General features: G+C 47.0%; 1 protein-coding gene and 1 pseudogene across 1 annotated transcript in view; both read left to right on the top strand.

The window, feature by feature from the left end:
• The window catches only part of CSGALNACT1 (chondroitin sulfate N-acetylgalactosaminyltransferase 1), a 219,466-nt gene that overhangs the window by 79,770 nt on the left and 117,128 nt on the right, over positions 1 to 22,568 (top strand). The window lies entirely within an intron of this gene.
• LOC115868298 lies at positions 7,399 to 11,885 on the top strand (annotated as a pseudogene).

Raw genomic sequence — 22,568 nt, 5'->3', positions numbered from 1 at the left:
GCCCTCCAATGGTCTGAGGGACAGTGAACTGGCCCCGTGTTTAAAAAGTTTGAGGACCCCTGACCTAATGGCTCATGTTACCGTTAACACTGTTCCTCACTTTCCTTTCCCCGATGCTCAGCTTTCAGTTTTATGTCCAGTGTGGAGCTCGAGTTCAGCCCATTGCCATCACCCTCAGTCTTCATCCAAACCCCTGTTGTTTTTCCCTGGATCGCGGCCTGGCCTCCTGACCGATGTCCACCCCACCCTCCTTCTTCCTCTTATCCGATCCTGCACTGGAACCAGGCTGCTGTTCTGGACTGCAGACATGGTCTTGCCATACCCTTTCAATGACCAACCCTGGTTATTAGGCTGTACTTACTGTTAGTACAATATATTGCGCCTGACGTGAAGGTGCTACATAACCTCTTACACCTACCGTTCTTGGCCCATCCTACACTGCTGCACCTCACCCAGGGTGTCGACCACAGTGGACATCTCTTCCTCAGTGCCTGAAACCCGGTACGCCGCCAGCTTTAGCAAAGGCTGCGTTGTGCCCCCACCCCAGTTCCCTGTGTTTTTGATCTTTTATTCTTGATCAATGTTTTTGTTTTCTTCTTCCTCTGTTAGTAATCTGTACGGGTTAGAGTCCCTTCTTAATTTCCCTAGGGGGTTCCTTGTACTGCTTTTTTTTTTAACACAATTATTTTTCTTACTTCTTGACTCTTGTAGATTCACCTCTGTCTTTGAAAACTTCTAGTATATTTTGGAAAGTCTATATTATATTTTTATTTATTTGTGGCTACCCTTAAACGTTTGGCAAAGTCTTCTAAACCTGTGTTCTTCTATTCTTGTCACGATTGCCACATTATTGAGCCTTTCTGCCAAACGCCGGGTGGTTTTCAGGATACGTTCTCCTTTTCCCCCTCAAGGAATTGCTGAAATCACCTGGAATTTAAAGTTCAGGCTGCTGTTAATCTTTTAAAATATCCCTTCTGTGTTGAGACTATCTTCTTACCAATTGCATTAAATCCATATTGGGCTACCAAGTGCAATGTGGGCAGTTTGAACCCACCAGCCTCTGTGGGGGAAAGATAAGCATGTCTGTTCCCATGGGTTTGCAGCCTTGAAAACCCAGAAGGGGCAGTTCTACTCTGTCCAACAGGGTCACTCTGAGTCAGAATCGACTGGATGGCAGTGAGGTGGTTTTGTTTTGTTTTCCCAGTTTGAATATTTGGATTTGATGGTATGTGCTGTTGATGATACTGTTCCCTATTGTTTCTTAGGTGTCCCGTTTGCCTAATTTATCATACTGTATCTGGTTGAGCTACCCAGTCTTAATTTTTCTACAAAATTATTAGGTACTTACATGGTGGACTGTTTAAGTGCTTATATGTCTGATAAAAATAGTTTGAATTCTCAACGGTGTTGATAACTTCACTACCCGTCTGCCACTTTGTGCCACAGTTTGGTAGCGTGTTGTGTTAGTCTGGGTACTTTAGAGAAACAAATCCACAGAAACTCATGTATAAGAGAGAGTTTTATATAAAGGTTAAGTGCGCATCAAGAAAACATCCCAACCCAGTGTTGTCTAAGCCCGCAAGTCCAACATTAACCCAGTAACCCATATGTCCAACACCAATCCACAAAGTCCTCTTCCATCTCACAGAACAGACATAATGATGCCAACTGCAGGAGGAAAGCTGAGTCAGTGAGTGTGTAAGCATCTCAGCACTGGCAGGGGTCTCCACACGGCTGCTCCAGCACCCAGGGCTGCATCGGGGTAGGTCCATGCGGCTTCTCCTTGGGGATGTCTTGCAGGAAGTCAGCCTTGCAAGCTGAAGCAGGGAACTTCTAAGGCAGCTGCATCCTGGTGCGACCATCAGAGAGCAAGAGACCCGAGAACTAGAAAGGCGAGGCTCACCAAGCCATTCATCCCTCCGCCCTTCAATTAATCCCACATGTGTTGGGACCAGGTTGGCACAATAAACTAACTCACTCACTTGTGCAAGTACCAGCAGGGTCACCCACTAAGAAAATCATGCCCAATTAAAATGGAAGGCCAGGGACCACGAGGGAAACCCTTCATGAGATGGGCTGACAGGATGGCTACCACTGGGGGCTCACACCATGGCTTCCAACAGGCTTGAATTGGTTTCCACATGACCAGCGTAACAAAACCAGCACCGATTCGTATTGGTGAAAAGTGGCTGCACCAAAAGGATCACCCGAGTGGAAAAAGTAAGAGCCGAACTCTTGGAGTGGGAGTCTTGGAAGAGATGCCGTGAGCCCGGGGGCCTGACTGTGGGAGACTGGAGTGGTTGCAAGACTGTGGAGAATGATCTGCGGGGACAGGTCTTACCGACTTGTGCACACAGACTCCGGAGACCAGGCTCTGATGGTGCAGATCGATTTTATTGTTGTCTTTCCGCAGTATGTATAGGGCGCATCGCCAATCAAATGTTACCGCACTTACTTCCTTATCCTAAATTTTATCCGTATATGGTTATGAAATTGCGCTAATGAGGAAGGGGCAGCAGGCTCTGGCCGGGGCCTAGCGCACGCACAGGAATGCGTGCACACTGGTTCTCATGGCCATTGTCTCTCGCCGGTGTGTCGGGAGCCATTGTACAGAGAGACGGTTTGTCGCTTCTCAGGCCCGAGAAGGCTGAGCAACATTCTGCGCCGTGTACGCATGTTCCTCCTTCATGCATTCTACCTCCACAGCCATCACCCCCACAATGAGCCACTGTGTTTGAGCAGGGCACCGTTGTGTCCGACGCAGGGCCAAGAGTGTTGATGCTGCGCAGCATGCGTGCTGCCTTTGTTTCCTAAAACAAAGATGATGGTTCCAGTAGGCCCCTATCTCTACTTTTTACCATGTTTGTTAATGTTCTGGCACACCCACGTTGGACAAATGTGGATCCATTTCCGTCTCATTGCCCTGGCCATGACTGATCTGGAAAGCCAGGCACAAACATGCTCACAATTATGAGGGTGATGTAGGACTGGCCAGTGCTTTGTTCTGTTAAACATAAGCGCTCCATGACGTGGAACTGATGGCACTTCACAACAGCAGCAGCATGCTGATCATTTGTCTGGCCACCATCCCTTCCTCAGAACTCTGTGCATGTGGCTCTTTATCCAAAGAATGCACATAGTTTACCAGTATTGTCGTTGTGTATTTATTTTTATCATGCGCTTGCCCGACACTCTTCTGATCTCCAGATACAAGTCTAAAGCTCAGGAAATGGTTTCTTCTGATATTTCTTTCATCATTGCTTCTTCCTGCATTTGGCTGTGTTCTTCTGGATCCGAGCATTCGTCATGACTAACTTTTCTTGCATACTATTTGACAGACATGGCGTTAAGCCCTTATATGAAATGTTCTTTGAACCTGTACACGTCTGTTTGCATGTTTAAAGATTTAAAACACAGGGAAGTCAAACGACATGCTAGGACCCCACACTTAGAATAGGTAGCCAGCTGTGGGGCCATATTCTGAACCTGACCCTACAGTTTGTTGCTGTCCCTTCTTGGTTTTGCCTTAATACTTTTTGATTTCCTCTCTCATAATTCCCATGTGTGTACTTTGCTCAGGGCACTAGGAAAATCACTCAGATTGGTTTTCTATATCACAAATTTGATTCTCAGCTATGTCTATTAAGCTGTCTGCTCCATCTATCACTGTGGTGCCCTTCATTGTAGGTATTGTGTTTTTAATATCCTATTGTCTAAATTACGGTTGTGTTTTAGTCCAGCTTAGTCTTAACAACAGCCCGCTTTTGTTTTATGCATGCAATAAGCCTTTGGAATCTCACTGAGGAAAGCAGTTAGAATTCGTCTGACTTCCTGAATTGACTTTTTCCCTCCCTGGCCTTTTGCTTTGATTGCCCAGCGTAGACCTCCCTATGAAGCTGTGGTCCTCATCATCTGTGTGTGTCTGCGCGACGGTCCAGATGGCAGTGGTAATAGCTGGTGTGGGCTTCATCAGGAATTAAGTTGACCACTGTTCTTTTGCTCTGAGCACCATGGGGAGAGAGCTCCCTGGGGTGCAGTTTATGCTGAGGGTCTACTTCTCTGAAAATCTGCCCTTTGGGATAGACAGGTAAGCTAGCCTGACTTCCAGAGGGTGCAGGAAGTGTAGCGGTGAGGGTGCTGCAACGGGGCCTGAGAACTGGGGAATGCTGCACAGGACAGGGCGGAGGCTCCACATGCCTCTGGATCCCCCCATCCTATGAACTACCTTCGGGATATCTAGGAACAGGGTAAGAATTCCTATTGCGCCTCGATGAGATTTTGTTGCTGTCGTAATACTTTATCTCCTATTTTCATTTGCTCAATTCCCAGTGGAATTGGAAGCGATACAGGAGGCATGGGGCTATCGCAGCACCCTGTGATTGGAAACCTATTCGTTTTTAAATTGCCAGACATTGAATTGAACCTACATGCTTGTCTCAATTATGTGTAACAAGGTCTTATTTTTTCATAAGTTAAATATGCATATCTAAATGCAATTTTCTTCTAAACTTTCTAATTGGGAGAGCTGATTGTTCATTATAAGGGGTGCATCATGAATGGCAGTCAACCTTTAACCCACCTCTTCCTGCTGACATGGGAGCGGACATTGTAAATTACTAGATTCTCTAAGACCAGGCCCATCGGCTTTGGGAAGCAGGTGGAGGAGCAGCTTCGATGAAGAGACCTTCTTTGAGATGCCACAAGAAGAACACTAGTAAAACTTCCAGGCCTCTAGAAAGCTGGCAAGCTTTACTAATTATTCCACAAAATTAAAACTGGGAGGGGATGCATTCTTCCTTAATCATCTTATGATTTAGTCCACATGTGGGCGGTAGGCACAGTCTGGTGATCGTTTGGAAGGAGATTAGGCAAAGGAATCACACTCAGTACCATCACGGAGCTTCTGACTCGGACCCACACTGTCCTGGGACAGAGGAGAGCTCCCTCTGTGGGTTTCCAAGATGATAAGTCTTTAAGGAATAGAAAGCCTCATCTTTCTCCGGAGGAGAAACTGGTGGTTTGGAACTGCTGACCTCGTAAGTAGCAGCCTAATGCAGAACCACTATGCTACCAGAACTCCAGGATGGTTAAAATGTATTAAAAACTTAACTCTTTCCTCATCCTGTCCCCTCACCATAGATTGTTTTAGGCCTTTGTTGTTCTCATTTCTAGACCTGCCTTCTGGTCCTTGTGCTAACTCTCTACTGATGGCCTTGAAGCGGTCAACATTTTTAGGCAGTGCCAGTCGCTACTCATATGTTGGCAGCTTTTGGGGATCTGTAGCTTTTTCTTTTATTGGTATAATCACTAAGACTGCTTGGATTCCACTTGGCTTGGGGGAAAAAATTACTGCCAAATGCAAGATAAATCCTAATAAACTGCCTATTATTACTATTTGATTCCTACCCAGCATTCTTTATGCCTCTTTAAACTATCCATCCCGGTGCATTTTAGGTATGTGTGAGAGAGTGGAGGCCACTTGGGGGATTTTTCCATTTCGGATTCAATTTTCTATTCCTCTTGCCTTATGTCCTGCCAAGAAATAGTTCTTGCTGAATCTCATTTAATCTCCTCTGGCCGCCGGCCGGCCTGATGGCTTCTGCAGGGTGGTGAGCGGTGTGTTTTTCTCTGACACTCCACTCTTGGCAGCAATGCGAGAAATCGGTCTCTGATTTGCCTAGAATTTACTCCTGTTTAATGTAGCCTTCCTTAGGCAACTTAATATTGTACATGACTATGAACTTGATAATACCCGGTATGATTTTCTTCTTAATTTAATGTTTCCCACATCACCGAATAGGGTATGTTTTCATTATTTTACTGCTTTTAAACTTGGATCTTGGAAAGGGAGGGAGAAAAAAATTGCATATTGGAGTAAATAAGAAATGTTAACAATTTTTTATTTTGATTGGTTAGAGGAGGTGGGATTGGGGAGAAACTTTCCTGGAAATTTGGGATGCTGTCTTTTGATAAAATACTGAAATTCTTCCCCCGCCCCCTTCTTGGTTTTAAATATCTTGCTGTTAGTATTTTTAGCTTTCCCAGAAGATTTTCCCTTTACATACAAATTTTTCCCCTCCCCAGTTAGGTTGTGTATCGTTCAAAGTAAAACCCCAAACACCAGACCCAGTGCTGTTGAGACAATTCCAAGTCACAGCACCACGCAGGTCAGAGTAGAACTGACCCACAGAGTTTCGGAGGCTGCACACCTTTACAGAAGCAGACTGCCATATATTTCTCATGTGAGCGGCTGGTGTATCCGAACTGCTAACCTTTCGGTTAGTGGCCAAGCACTTTAACCACCACAACCCAAAAGCCAACCCATTGCCTTGGAGTCAGTTCTGACTCATGGTGACCCCAAAGGACAGAGTAGAACTACCTCTGTGAGTTTCAGAAACTGTCACTCTGTAAGGGATTAGAAAGCCCCGTATTTTTTCTGAGGAGTGGCTGGTGGTTTTGAACTGCTGCCTTTTCGTTAGCAATCTCATTCATAACCTGCACGTCACCCAGGTTCCTGTAACGTATGACCAGCGTCCCTCACAGCAAAGGACTGTTACATAATTTTTTAAATGCTCTTGTAGTAAGGAACATTATGACATGGAATTGCGGGAGCACAACAATTTGACAGGGCCCTTCTTTGCTCCCTGTACTGTTGAGATGCAAAATGAGCAAGACCCAGTCCTTGCTCTCCAAGAGCCTGTTGTCACGTCAAGGGAACGAAAGAAATGGATGTATATCCATGATCATAATCAGAGACAGAATGTGATGTGAGCCACGAGGAGGAGAAAACCAAAATGCTGAAGGACTAAATCCACCGCCATTTCCATCAAGTTGATTCTGACGCACAGCAGCCCTCTAGAGGGTTTCTGGGACTGTAACTGCTTACCAGAGCAGACAGCCTCATCTTTCTCCCACAGGGTGGCTGGTGGGTTTGAACTGCAGACCTTGAGGTTGGCAGCCACAGCACCATCAGAGCTCCTTAAAGACTAAACAGGCTAGAACATATGGCAATAAAGAAAGGCTTTGTGGACAATTTGCCATTGAGTGTAAGTCCCGAAGAAGTCAGATTTAGAAAGAGAGGCACTGAAACTTGAGCAGGTAAGGGGAGAGAAGGGTGTCTTCGATGAAGATTACAGTGCGAACAAAGTAGTAAGGGTTAGGAAAGTCCTGGTTGTGATTGACAAGCATCTTGGTTCCTGGTTCCGTTGTCGTGAGAAGTGAGAGTTTGCAGTCGCCTTATCCCATGGCTTAATGTTTCGTAGTCTAGCTATTTCAAGGGAAACCTAGTACTCTACACAGCCTCTGCTACGGGCGATGTCAGCCTCAACACACACTCATGAGACAATTAATCCAGTGAACTCATGGACCACAACTCAACCCAGACACCAGGAGAGCTAGATGATGCTCAGCCACCGCTACCACTACTCTGAGAAGGATCCCAGGAGTAGGTCCTGAACAGAGTGATTGAAAAATGTGGAACCTAACTCAAAATCGTACAAAAAGACCAGGCTTCCTGGTTGGATGGGGGCTGGTAGCACTTTCTTCAGGTTTGAAATGGAATAATCAGCTTTTTAAGACCAAAAGAGCAGTGTTTACCCAAGGACAACATTCACAAAGCTAGGAAATCATGAGGAGGAGTGGAAGCAGGAAACTCTGGAAGGAAGTTGAGTGAGTGATGGCGCATTGAAGGAATTGCAGTAGATGAGCTGAAGCAAAAAGTGTAAGAATCGTTGAATATAAAACTGATCACATATACATATATTAATTTATAATGAAAGGGATAAAGGCCAATGTACATATATTTATATGTTAAGTATTTAGATAGCAGATAGACTCTGGGCCTCTACTCAAGGCCTCCCTTAACACAGGAATGCTTTGTTCTGATAATGGCACTCTGATACTCACCTTCCTGACACCAAAGACAAAATGGGTACATAAGCAAATGTGGTGAAGAGAGTGGATGGTGCCCAGCTATCAAAAGATGCAGCATCTGGGGCCTTAAAGACTTGAGGTTAAACAAGTAGCTATCTTTCAATGAAGCAAATAAACCCACATGGAAGAAGCACACCAGCCTGTGTGATCATGAGGTATCCACAGGATCAAGTACCAGGTATCAAAAGATCTAAAACAATCAACTATATAGATGCGAATGAGGGGGGTTGGAATGGAGACCCAAACCCCATCTGTAGACAATTGGATATCCCCCCACAGAAGTTATAAGGAAGGAATGATTCAACCAAGGTGTAGTATAGACCGACAAATCACTCATCTAGTTCCTGAATGCTTCCTTCCCCCCACTACCATGATCCAGTTCTACCTTACAAATCTGGCTAGACTGGAGAACACACATTGGTGCAGAGAAGAGCGCTCGACACATGGAATTCAGGACAGATAAACCCCTAAGGAGCAGTAGTGGGAGTAGCGATATCATGAGGGTGGGGGGATGGCCGGAGAGGTGGAAGGGGGAGCAGGGGGGAACCATCACAAGGTTGGATATATGGCCCCCCAAAGGGGATGAATAACAGAAATGTGGGTGAAGGGAGACAATGGACAGTGTAAGATATCAAATAATAGTAATATATAATCAATCAAGGATTCACGAGGGTAGGAAGGTGGGGGAAGAGGAGCTTATACCAAGGGCTCAAATAGAAAATGTTATGGAAATGGTGATGGCAACATATGTACGAATATGCTTGATACATTTGACGTATGGAATGTTAAAGAGCCCACAATAAAATAGTTAAAAGAAGAGACCTGATCACGTGCTCTGTAAATCCTTACCCAAGTCATGATCAAAAGTTCAAAACCAAACACATGTCCCTGGAGGGGGGAGCTCCCTACCTCTGTAGGCACCTGTCTCTGAAGCACCCCTATTATTAATAGGAGGCGAGGCTGGAAGTGAGGAGTTTACAGTTATCTATCTTTTCTTCAAGTGTGATTGAAGCTATGGTCTGGTGAAACTCGAAAGGCAGCTATAGAGAGGGTTTGGAGTGGGAAGATGGCTTGGGAAGCTATTTCGTAGTAATTAGAACCTGATGTAGAGAGATGTTTAAGGGGCTAGAAAGAAGACGTAAAGGGTTTTGTTACATGGGTCATGTTTTTGGAGCGAACACACCGTGCATTCTCATTCTCAGCAACCCTAATGGTCCCTACTCACCTACAGCTTTCCATTCATTGACACTGGGCAGTTCTTCCCTCGAGGGGAGGGTGGCTGCAGCCTGGGTACAGCAGCCCTTGCTGTAGCCCCACGAACAAGATAAGGTTTTTGTTGTTGTGATGCTTTCTTTTTACCGTCCAGAGTGAGACAATAATCTGAAAACGAGCACTTTACATTTCCAAAAGCGAGACTTTGTTGAGGGAGAAAGAAGACAGCGAAAAGAATCTGTGCTCTTCAACAAGCCAAAGCTGGCGGTGGAGGCATGGCGTTTACTGTAATTGGTTCAGGATATGATTCAGGCATGGCGTTTACTGTGTTGATTCAGGATATGACATCAGGGCCCTTTCCTTGGAATAGGGAAAGATAGCTATCTAGTAGCAGCAGGAAGGAGCTAGATTTGGAGATAGGCTCTCTCACTTCCCCCACCCCCACCCGAACCCCATCTGGGAGCCCTTATATCCAAGGAGAAATCCCTGAGGCACTACTCTCTGGAAAAGGAGTGTACTCTAAAATTGGACGTTGCTTGATATAATACTTGATTGTGCCCACAGAGTGTCATGGGACTGCAGTGAGTATACAAACCAGGACAGAATAGGTGGGGTGGTCTGTTCTGTAAAGACTGGGATGGTACAAGCAAATTTGAATTCACCCATGAAAAAGAAAGTTCCCTTTCTTTCTAAGAAGCCCCGGTAAACTTCCATCTCTGTCACGCTTTGAAGAGTTGGGTTGTTCAGGGCCGCGATCTCACGGAGGTGCTTCTTTTGGCTGGAGGAACTTAGACTCAGAGATGTGTAGTGATCTGAAAGGTTAATGAACTTCTAAGTGACAGTGGGAATGAAACACGGGGTGCTCTCACGTTGTTGTCATCAAATAGTGGATTTTGACCAAGAAGTCACAGGGACATCAGGAATTATCTAGGATGATTGTAGGGTTTTCCAAATAAAGAAATGGAAATACATGAAGTGGCCAGCTCAGAGTCACAGATCTAGTTGGGAATGAGCTGGACATTTTGCCCCCTGTTCCAGAATTTCTACATCAGACCACATTCCTCTCATCAGCCTGGCAGAATTTCATTGATATCCACTTACTTTCTTCATTGTACATAGATCTGAAGCTGGGGGGGGGCAGGTGGCAGTATGAGGAGAAAGAAGATATAACCACACTTCCTCAGTGGGACTAGGATGCGTGAGGACCTCTGGTAAGAGGGATGGGCAGGGAGGACACCTGGAAACACACCGAGGGCAGCAAGTGAGGGGCAGGGAGTGTGTGTTTGGTGCTGCTGAGGGGCAATAGGACAGAAGGAGGAGGAAAGTCAGGTCATCCGTGATCTGGAAACCAACTTCTGTGTCAACAAAGACGTTTATTTCTCGATGATCACCTCCTCATTTGGTTTTCTCAAACTGTATTAATTTGAAATGTTCCCAGGTCCTTCGTGCGGGTCCTAATAAAAGGGGTGATGATGCCACCCACAGTGAGTGCTCTAGTTTGCTCTCTGCACAGCATTTACGCATTTGTTGGAGGAAACTTGACCTTATTCTTTCATCAGCCTTGCGATTGGGATGGTGTTCCCAGAAGGACACGGAAGACCAGAACTAGGAAGTGCCTGGGCTACAGAGGCACGCTTGCTTCTCGGAAATGCTGGAGGTGAAAGCCAAGCAAAGATGCTGAGCCGAGGGCTAAAGACATTGCCCCTTTGTGCTTTGTACTGTTTTCCCACTGCCTTGGGCTCCTGACACCCATGGTTCAGTGGTAGAACTCTCCCTTCCACGTGAGAGACCTTTGTTGGCATGCCAGCCAATGCATCTCATGTGCGGCTGCCACCCATCTGTCATGGATGGCTGTGTCCTGGTATGATTTAGGTTTAGACAGAGCTTCCAGACGGGTGTGCCTTGACGTTGATTCTGATTTATCGTGAGCCTATATGACCATGTAGAACTGCCCCATAGGGTTTCCTAGGCTGACGTCTGTATGAGAGCAGATGGCTAGGTTACTTTGTCGGCAGAGTTGCTAATGGTTCAAGCCGCCAAACTTTCTGGGCTTCCTATCTTTTCCTGCTCTTCCTGGTGGGATTTGTTCATCTGAGTCTGAGCCAGAAGAAGATGAAGATGGGAGGCTGGACTGCTACAAAGGGGTGACAAGCACCACCTATGAGGATCCCTTACCCGCAACGGGGAGGAGTGTTTCCAGCTCAAATGGTACACGGGCAAGCATGTCCACGGTGTCGGTGTGGCCACCTACTGAGGCCTGGCATTGCAGTTGTCTCAAACTGTATTAGAATTGAATGTACTACAAATGTCCTACAAGAGCAAATGAAGTCTTTTAGTCTAGTTGTGTTGGCCTTTGCCTGCAGTCGGTTGGAAGAACAGGAACCAGGAAGGGACTCATAGCTCCTTAATGGACTCGAGTATATGCATCAATTTCCAGCGCTTTGACAAGGGGGCTGTGAAGGGAGAAAGGGAAAAGAAGGTCTTTACTTTTCTAAAGAACTCCTGCCCTCTTCACTCTGAGATTTTGGGCTCATCAAGCCAGTTCTTTTGGGAGCCCATGACTTATGCGGGAACTCTGGTGGGAAGTGATGAAGTCCCTGTCACGCTCTGGTACCACTGGGCTTCAGTCAGTCAGTCAGTCAGACATCCTCGGGTACCTGAAGCAGTTCAGAATCCAGAAAGAAGGGCCCAGATGGGTGGCAAAATTAGCTAGCTCTCTCCCCACGGGAAGCCACGTTTAACTAAGAGAATTCCTCTTTGCTCCATGTTTCTTCTGAGTCCGTGTATGACCCAATCATCCAGAACTACCAAAGCGCCTGTGTATGTGTATACATGTTTGCAGCAGTAGGGGCCGTCAATATAGTTCCCCAACTCTGTCTTCCCACAGTTTCCATTTTTCTGCCAATGTATTCCAAAGGAAAAATCATCCTTTGAAATAGATGGTGCAGGTTACCCCCAAACTAAAGCAAATTCACAGCCATAGAGTCAATTTCAGCTTAAAACAACCCTGCAGGACAGAGACTCACTGCCCCATCAGGTTTCCAAATTTGTACATTTTTGCGGGAGCAAGTCTACCACGGAACATCTGGTGGGCTTGAACCACCAAGTGCTGTTTAGATTACCCCATGATTCTAAAAAGGCAACGCTCAGAACCCCTGGCTTGTCTCCTACCTGACCCGGAAGGTTTAAAGCACACAGGATCTGTTAATAAGACTGTCTTGGTCCCCTTCCTAGCCTCTTGCTTCATAGAGATTAGGCTTGCATTGTGACCCTCTTCCTCTCTCTACACCGTCCTCCTTCATCCCCCTACACCCTGCAGTTCTCCTCTGGGACCTCTGAAGGCAGGCTGAGAGCAGGAACCTCCCCTCTGTGGTGGTGGGTCCCAAAGCCCCTCTGGGTCAGACCCTGCCAGAACCTTCCCTGGCTCCTGTCCCTTAGTGCACTCAGGTCATGGCACCTGGGCTGGGTTGTCCCCTCACTCTGGATGATGGGCTGTCTCCTGTCACCCTGGATCACTCTTAACTTTAGATCCATTATTGCTGCTTCTAATAATAATAATGATAAATCTGAAAACAAATGCAGCACCAGAATGTTTCATGACAACACCGCCAGGGCTCATCTGCTTCTAGAAGAGGATGGATCAGAAAGGTGTGGTGACCCACTTCCCAAATCAGCTGGAGCCCTTGGCTTACAGCCCCAAGGACCCAGCAGCATTTACTTTCTCTGTGTCTGTGGTCCTTGGGGGTGCGGTGGGGGGTGGTGGCCAACTCACAGCAGTGGGAATAGTGTCATCTTATTTTCTTTTCAGGATCTTTAGTCTGCTGCTTGAGCTGAGGCTGGGGGATGTTTGGCCAAGGTTCACTTCACTGTGTTTTAATTTTGGTTACGTCACTTGGAACCAGTGAGCCAGAGAGCTGGATGTAAGATTTGCAAGCACAGCAGTGTTAGATCTCTTCAGCTAAGGAAAACCCTAAAAAAACTTATCTCACGATAGGCTTATAATAGAGATAAATCGGTACTCATTAAAAGATGAACCCTCCCTATACTCACTATTCCACAAGATAATTGCATTCACATTGGTCTTGAGACCCATTATCTTGGTATTTGAGTTTTGTGGTTTTGTTTTAAATGCTAAAGCTTCTTTCTATGAAGCAAGATTTGAAATTGGAAAAAAAAAAAGAGATGCTGGCAAGGCCCATTGGATTTCCATCTTGCTCTGGGGCATATGAAGAAAAGTTTGAACGCTAGGAGACTGTTAAAACTGGAGAGAAAATATCTAGAAAAAAAAATTAGACATGGTCCATAAAATGGTAAAAGTGTTGACATTTTCCAGTGTCCTTTTTCCTTTTTTTATTAAGACAATATGCACCCTTAATAGTGGAGTTGGGGTGGGAAGGGAAAGCCTCTGCTACGCATTTCATATCCAGCATGATGCCGGCATCTGCCCAGGTGTCCTCACTCCTACCTAATAAATCACGCCCACCTGGAAAGGCTCTGCTCTCCTCCCACCAGCCAGGAACAATCGTAGTCTCCCCCGGCCACGGCAGCATTGTTTACATCACTGATGAGATCACATTCCTCCGGCATTGTAGTTATTCTTACCCCTTTCCCTCCCACTGCCCATTACCCTTGTGAGCGGACAGGGCACTCAGCCGGCCCTGAGGGTAACCGACCCGTCCCCTTCACACAGCCAGCCTGCAATGAATGCCTGATGAGCGGGTGGGTCCACGGTCCTTGTTTATAGTAGTAACATTGCTGGCTTTCAGAGAAGTTCTTTTCTGGACCCATGTTACTATGGAGTGCATGCGTCTTTCAAGCAAGCATCGCACTCGTGGGCTGCTGTGTGGAGCACGTGTGTGACGGTTTGGGAAACTCGGTTCCCCCTTCTCAGGTGTCCACTGTGACTCAGGTCGTCGCTAGCATCAGCAGGAACGCTTGGTTGGGGACTTTGCAGTGCAGCCCTGGGGATTTCCAACCATTGCTGCTGATGCACATGTGTGATCAGAGAGATCTGACATTGATCCACTGTCCCTGGCAGCCGTATCAGGATAATGATGTGTCATCGAAAGGCAGGTCCATGAACTCTCATCAGAGACAGCGTGGAGACTTATTTTGATGTGCTGTTTATTGACCTTTATTTACCTTTTAAAAACAAACAAACCCTTACAATATCTTCACAACAAATAAAGAAAACGACGCTGTCTCACATTAGGTCCTGTTGAGGTCCTGGACATTGTCGTGGAAAACTTTGCTGTGAGGTGCTGAGCGGTCTGTACACACTGCCTGCCGTCGTGTCACGGTGACTGCAGGTGGAGACTTTCCTGAGTCGTGATCAGTGCCCTCTAGTCAGGCCTGTGCTGCAGAGAAATTTGCTGGCAGCCTCGTGCCCACAACCAAGGGGCCTGGCTCTCCTAAAACCTAATAGGGTGCTCACCTCCACCACGCCTGTCCCCCGAGCCAAGCCCTTCTTCTGCATGGCCTTTATAAAATCTCCCAGCTGCTCTGACCGCTTTGTTTCCACGACCGTTTGGGGAGAAGCATGGACTTTGCTGATGGAGATTCGCAATGCTTTTCCTTTTCCAATAAATGAGACTTTGGGGATGACCAGGACTTGGAAAAGTTACCACAATTGCCAAGGGGGTGTCCCAGTTTTGAAGCAAGAACCTGTCGGTCTAGATCAGTGGTTCCCAACCTTCCTCGCGCCGTGACCTTTCATCCAGTTCCTCATGTTGTGGTGACCCCCCAACCATAACATGATTTTCGTTGCTCTTTCATCACTGTCATTTTGCTATTGTCATGAACTGGGCGACCCCTGGGAAAGGGTCGTCTGACAACCAAAGGGTCTCGGGCCCACAGGCTGAGGACTGTGGGTCTAGCTGCGAGCTCTGCTGTGCTTGGAATCAGCTGTGTAACTTTGCAGAAGCAGCCCTGGGGGCCCAGCAGTGTAAGCATTCTGCTGCAAAACAAAAGGTCAGCGGGCTCTGGGGGAGAAAGCGGGCGCAGGCTGCTCCCGCAGAGATTGCTGCTGTTGGTCCTTGAGTCGGTTCAGCCTCCTAGCGCCCCTCGGTTCCCCAGCGAAACACTGCCCGGCCCTGCACTAGCCTCACAACCGTTGCTGTGTGTGAGCCCAGGGTGGCAGCCACTGTGTCAGTCCGTCTTGTCCAGGGTCTCCTCTTTCCACTGCCCTTCTACCAGGCGTGAGGGCCTAATTGGGGAACTGCTCTCTCCTAAGAACACATTCCAAGTTCGTGGACAGTGTAAAGATGCCGGTCCGCCCTGTGGGGTCGCTCTGAGTCAGAATCGACTCCCAGCAGTGGGGTTGGTTTGGTGTGGGTGCCCTTGTATCAACTCAGCTCTTTATTGGAGGTTCACTTTTCTCACCTGTTGAGGTAGTTAGTTTATTGTGCCAACCTGGCCGATAAACACATGTGGGATTCATTGAAGGGCGGAGAGATAAATGGCTCAGCAAGCCTCGCCTCTCTTGTCTCTTGCTCTTTGATCATCGGACCAGTGTGCGGCTGCCTTGCTTGTTCTGTGCCTCAATTTGCAAGCTACAGTGCCTGTGGGACGCCTAACCCATGGACTGTGTCACTGTAATTTGAGGTTCCTTCAAGATATGCTTCTCCACACCATTGGAATTTACATCTCTTGAGCTGGGGACTGTCGGACCCTGTCATCTGGCTGACTGTCGGTGACTTGCCTTGCTGTTTGCTGCCTGTGCCCAGATAGCCTGAATTGCTCTACCAAGGACTACCTGGCGGCCCGAAGACTTGAAGGAATGCCAGTGTCTCACAACTGTCTCGCGGGAGTGAGTTGCCCTGAGCCATTTATACTGTTTTATAATTTAATTAACTGTTTATTTCTTAGTTATATATCTATCTGTATAAATATATATATATATATAATTATTAGCATTCTGGTTTTGTTTCTCTAGAGAACCCTGTCTAACACACCTGTGAACTCTGTTGATGCGGCGTGTCTCCCTGAGAGGCTCTTTGGCTCTATGTTGCTCACACTAATTAATACGCTTTGTTCCAGGGACAGCGCTGAGCATCTCACGAACGCTATCTTACTTTTTCCAAGGACGCTGTACTATGAGCACTTCTGTCCCTTGTGTTTGGGAAACGGGCAGAGAGGGGCTTAGAAGGTCAGGACTCAAAGCCAGGCTGGTCTGTTAGAACAAAGAAGACGCGGGATGTGAACATGCGTCAGAATCAAAACAAATATAGAGTGGCATCTTTTCGGGATTCAGGAATTGACAATTACTTATGCAGATAATTCCACTGCAGCAGCCAGTGTCCTCATGCCCAAGCCCCCCTCTTTGTACCTGTCACTGCTGCCGGCCACTCCAAGCCAGGGGGTCCAAACCAAACGGGGCTTTCTCCCAACTCTCCTCCTGGGTGGTCTCCCTCTCCCCAGCAGCTCCAGCCTCTGACTTGTACAAGGTGAAACACGGACCCCAGTCTCAAGGGTCGATCCTCTTTCCCCTCCTCCTCTGATTGGTCTCCAAGTGCCATCGGTGGTGGCGGTGGCTGTCAAGTTGATTCGGGTTCATGGCGGCGGCGTGTATGCCCAATAGAATAGGTCCATGGGGTTTGCAAGATTTTCTCCCCAGATGCAAGTTGCCAATCCTGTCTCCTGAGGTTGGGCTTGAGCTGCCAACAGGTAGGCCAGCCATTGAACACTTCACCATGAGTGCCACCCAGAGACCACCAGTCCTGTGCATGCTACTCAAGAAGTCGTTCATGACTCCGCCCTGGCCCCTGGGCCTCAGTGCTCCGCCTTGGCTCAAGTCCTCGAGATCACCCTAGTCTGCTCAGGTGCCAGCTGCGTTCTCTCCAGTGCCATCCCAACACTGCCCTTTGGCTATAATTTACATCTGATCCAGTGACTTCTTGTTGCTAAACGGTGGGACAAAATGGACCCGCCCCTGTGGATTTTGGAGACTGTAACTCATTATGGGAGTAGAAAGCCCCATCTTCTCCAGCAGAGCAGCTGGTGCTTCAGACTGCTGACCTGGAGCATCAAAGCCCAATGCTTAACCACCATGCCACCAGAGCGGTGGGCTATATTAGAAATCCATTTTTTCCATTCTGTGATGTGGGCAACTTCCTTAACCATTGCCTCTACTTCCTTATCTGCAAAGTAGTATTCTCACAATAAACTCTGTCACGTAAAAGACACGGGAGACATAGACGCGGACGCAGCTGTGTGTTAGGTCGGGAGATAAGATATTTAAAGGAAGAAAACAGGAGGCATGCGCGTGCGTGCGCGCGGCATCCAAAACAGCTGGTGGAAAAACTTTATTACCTTTTCATTACATTTTTCACAAATCTTTAGAGATCTCTCAACACTATGCCAACAATTAAAATCTATCAAGGATCTTCGCATGAAGAGTTCATGAGTTTAATTCCTAAATTGTACTTTCATCCGTCAGAACAGTCAGTGTCCTCTGTGGATTGAGCCCTCCTTCCCTGCTCTCTTCGACTTGCCAAGCAGGGGGTGTTCTAAGCATGATGCCGTGAGAACCTGTTAATAGAGTGGCTAAATAAGGTGAAACTAGAACATACCATGGAATACATATGTTCTCTGTGCCTTCAGTCTGCTTGTGGCAATAGGGCATATTCTACTGCAGATCATTTTCTTTAGAGGAGTAATATCTTAGAATATCTTTGTCACTAATGCCTTAATGACCCATTAGCCTGCTAGCAGGGATTAGCTAGCTACAAGATAGGATTGGCCCCATGGAGTGAAAAGCTGAGAAAGGGTAAAGAATCCAGGAGAGGTGTTAATAGGCATGGTGGGCCTGAGCCAGAATAACATCTTCCTGAGAAATAGTCTGCAATCATCCAAAGTCTTTTATTTTGCATAAAAATAATACATTAGCTTGTATTTATAAATTATCAGACTTCACTCTGTCTCACCCTGTGTCCCATCCTGTACTGCCCCTCCCCCCAAACCCCTTGTACTTTGTGTCCTGTTTAAATACTCAGATACAGATAGACTCTGGCTCCCGTCATACTGGAATCATGATGAACTGCACTTAGGACTCGCCTCTGTTTTTCATGTGTGTGAACATCTTATGGTTTATAATATGTACCCAGTACAGAGTGGACAATTTGCTGATGCCATCATCCCTGTAAGTTTGTATGTGATGTTTCTAATCCCCAAAGACACATCAAGATTGGACTTAGAAACATAATAATTAAAGGCGATAATGGTGAAAACTTTCTTTAAAGACAAGGTGTTTGGTTCACATCAGAACTGACTCAGCGGTTGCCTGTCCCCGGCACAGAGAGAAGAAGGCTTTGTTGATCTAGCCACACAGCGTTTCTAAAATAATCCTGCAATGATTGCTCTCTAGTTCTGTTGGATAATAACCACTTCCTAAAAGAAAGCGGCTTGTTTGTGTGTGTGTTCCTTGAGGTGGAGAAGGAAGAGGAAACCCAGAGGAGGGAGCTGCTTTCTCTCATCTTGACTAAAAGTAGTCTTTCTGTTCCGCCCCGCCCCCCACAGTTTCTACTCATACAATTTTGCACGTCGATTACAGTGTTTGAGGTGTGCAACTGTTCTCACCTTCCTTTGGGGAATCGGTCCTCCCTCATTTACATAAACTCCCTGCTATCTAAGGTGCCTAGTGAATCTTTCCCATTTGAGTGATTTCCTTCATAACCCGTCTCACCTCACACCAGCCAGCAAAACATTCTGCAGCATTCCTAGAGTGCTTGTCGGCAGCCTTTGACCTGGGTTCTTTGGGGCTGAGGTCATGGGGTTGGAGGGCACTGGTGTCTTGATGTTCCTTCTGTGTTAGTTTGGGTTGACTAGAGAAACAAATTCAGAGACACTCATATATGTATAAGAAAGAGCTTTATATCAAAAAGTAATTGTATATTAAGAAAACGTCCCAGCCCAGTGTGGATCAAGTCCATGAGTCTGATAGTAGCCCTTATGTCTGATACCAGTCCTTATGCTCCTCTTCGGAATCACAACAGCACACGCAAGGATGCTGAATGCAGGAAGATCACAGGCTGGTAGGTGAAATGTTTTGTGGATCCAGTGGCAGTGGATCCACTTCAAGGTGAAGCAGAGAGAGAGAGTGTATGTCCTGCCTCCAGGGAGGAAGAGAAGGGGTTCCCAGAATCCACATGATGAGGCCATGCCCACAAGTAGGGATCATCAGGCTGTGACCTGATTGACAGGCTAGACCCCACCCCTTCATTCTTTTATCAAGTTGACAGGAAATTGTGTAACTACTACACTTTCTTTCATGAGACCTGGAACAGCTTGAGCTCACCCATCATGCTAACTGACCCTGGGAGTCAAGGGTTGGGAAGGGGGTTGGTGGGGAGGCGGGGAGCTACAAATACAGAGCAGTATGGGCTTTGGTCAGCTCCTTGGTCAGTCACTATTTGATTCCGCCCGAGTGGCTCATCCAGGAGCCGGAGCTGGTGAAGGGCTGGCGTGCTGTCTGCATGCCCCAACCCACTGTGGCCTCCACGTCACAGTGTGGGCTTGCTCCCTCGGGGGCTGGTATCTGCCCTGCTGGCAGAGCTTTCCAGACTGCCTCTGGTCTCAGCTTCCATGCTCTCCTTAAACTTTTCCTCTGCATGAGGATGCTGCCTTCCTTCCCCATGGCTATAAAGCAAGACAAAGCAAAAGCAAATCCTCTGTTGTCCAGCCAATTCTAACTCATGGCGACCCGGTGTGTTACAGGATATTTTGGGCTGGGATCTTTATAGAAGCTGACCACCAGACCCGTCTTCTGTGATGCCAACGGTGGGTTTGAACAACAGCCTTTCCGTCAGCAGTGTGATTTGTTTGCATCGATCCAGGACCTTCCCTTTTTCTACTCTTTGCCTTACCTTCTAAGATAACATACAACTGCCTCATAGAGTTTGTGAGGCTGCACACCTGTACAGAAGGAGACGACCACATCTTCCCATGGAGTGACTGGTAGGTTTCAACTGCTCACCTTTCTGGGACCTCCATGTGAGCAGCCCGACGGCTAACCCTCTGCACACCAGGGCTTCTACCCCCAAACCCAATGCCCTCCAGTTGATTCTAATTCATCGCCAAACCATAGACTGTGTGGTGAGCAGCCCAGCCTCACCCACAGAGCCCTCCTCATGCTCCCTGCCGTTGAAGTTGATTCTGGCTCATAGTGACCCTGGGACAGAGTAGACCCGCCGCTGTGAGTTTCTGAGACTGTAAATATTTAATGGAACGGAAGGCCTCCTTTTTCTCCTGCAGAGTGGCTGGGGGTTTGAATCGCTGCTCTTGGGATTAGCAGCCCCACTTGTGACTCACTGTGCCTCCCATGCCACCCTTGGTGGTGGTGGTGCCCTCCAGTCGAATCCGACTCACAGCAGCCCTATGTATAGCACAATGAAACACTGCTGGGGCTTGCTCCATCCTCACAATTGTTCTTATCCATCTTGTTGAGGGCCTTCCGCTCTTTCGCTACCCATCTACTATACCAAGAATAATGTCCTTCTCAGGGACTGGTCTCTTCCGATAACATGTTCTAAGTGTCACCATCTTTGCCTCCAACGAGCAGCCTGGCCATATTTCTTCCAAGACAGGTTTGTGTGTTCTTTTGTCAGTCCATGGCACCTTTAATATTCTTTGTGCCAGCATTATAAATCCCCTCAGCCTTCCTTATTCAGTGTCCAGTTTTCACACACACAGGAGGCATCTGAAAATACCATGGTTTGGGTCAGGCACACCTCAGTCATTTGGCCAAGTAGCTGTCTTCCAAATTTATTGGTGTAGAAGAGTGAGTGCTTCCAGTGCTTCATGAGCTTGTTGGAACATTTCAATTGCTATTCCATCAATTCCTGGAGCCTTGTTTTTGGCTAATGCTTTCAGTGCAACTTGAACTTCTTCCTTCAATACTATTAGTTCTTGCCCACATTCGACCTGAAATGCTTAAATGTCAACTAGGTTTGGGTTTATTTTGGGGGGGAGGAGGGTGTACATTGTATTCTTTCATTTCTGTCACAGAGACCATATTGTCCAACTGCCATTTCTTTCTCTTTGTTTCCAACCACCAATAATGATCAGTGCATCATGATTGCATGTTTGATTAATGGCAGCAGACTGCAGATGGTGGTAGAATTCTTCCATTTCTGTATCACTAGCTTTAGTAGTTGGTGGATAAATGTGAGTAGTCATATTGAATGGATTTCCTTCAGTGAGGCTAGATATCACCGACAGTGTGGTACTTCAAGATAGATTTTGAAATGTCCTTTATGATGAATGCAAAGCCATTTTTCTTGATGGTTTCATTCCCAGCATATAAAACCATAGGATTCTTTCTTATTCAAAATGGCCAGTGCCAGTCCATTCCAGCTCACTAATGCCTAGGATATCGATCTTTGTGTGTTCTAGTTCATTTTGGACAACTTCCAATTTGCCTAGATTCATAGTTCGTAACATCCCAAGTTCTGAATATGAGTAGATTTTTATAGCTGCTGCTTCTCATTTCGAGTCGTGCTCCACCAGCAAATGAAGGCTTTTCTCCCACAGGCTTTACTCATTAGAGTTGTCTCTGCCTTGAGGAGGCAGCTCTTCCTCAGTCTTATTTTGAGTGCCTGTGACCCCAGGGGCTCATCTTCTGGCCTGTCTCTGACAATCTGCTTCTATTTAGTAGGTCTTCAGTATCTGACAGTGCTTTGTTGCTTCTATACGCTTTTCGGTGGCCACTTTCTATGAAGTAGACAGCAGCCTGTTGCTTCTTCATAGCTTGTTCTTATTCTAGAAGCTCTGCTGAAATACGTTCACTTTGGGTGACCCTGCTAGCATTTGAGGCACTGACGGCACAGCTTCCAACATCACAGCACCACGGAGGCCGCCACGGTACGGCCCACAGACACACCAATGGCACACCACCCGCGTGCTGTTTCATTCTCTGTGTGTTGGAACGCTCCCTACAGTCTGAAATCTAGGATGGATTGAAGGAGAAGACTGTGATGTTGTTTTAGGGTGCAGGAGCCTGCCAGCTGTGTGAACCGGCCACCTAGCCTTCTGTACCTCAATTTCCTTGTCTTGGGGGTCTGTGGCACACCATTAAAGTTACCATGGCCTTCAATGAGAAAGCAGGTAGGGGAGGAGGAGGAGGAGGTCCCATGATTCTCCAATAGTGCCTGGTGGAGTGCTCTAGAGGGCTGCCTGGGAAAGGCCTAGGCCATGACCACTGACTTCAAGTAAGCACTTCTATCTACCTTCCACCTTTACCATCGGATCCATTGGGCCTTCCATAATGCTTTGGCCAGTGAACTCTGTGTTTGAAACACTTTTAAGTGTTCTCAAACCATTATCTCATACAAGGTAGAGGCATTCAGTAAGCAAAAGTCCTCACCTTCCTGTTCCCTCCTCCTCCAGTGAACAAAGTACATTCATCATTTCATCAGGAGGGAGATGCT

Source organism: Echinops telfairi, unplaced genomic scaffold, assembly GCF_000313985.2.
Source record: "Echinops telfairi isolate 266 unplaced genomic scaffold, ASM31398v2 ScPeMD7_9;HRSCAF=40, whole genome shotgun sequence".
NCBI classification, from domain to species: Eukaryota; Metazoa; Chordata; class Mammalia; order Afrosoricida; family Tenrecidae; genus Echinops; species Echinops telfairi.
The sequence above is the reverse complement of the archived record's forward strand: the minus strand, read 5'-3'. Positions and strand labels throughout refer to the sequence as shown.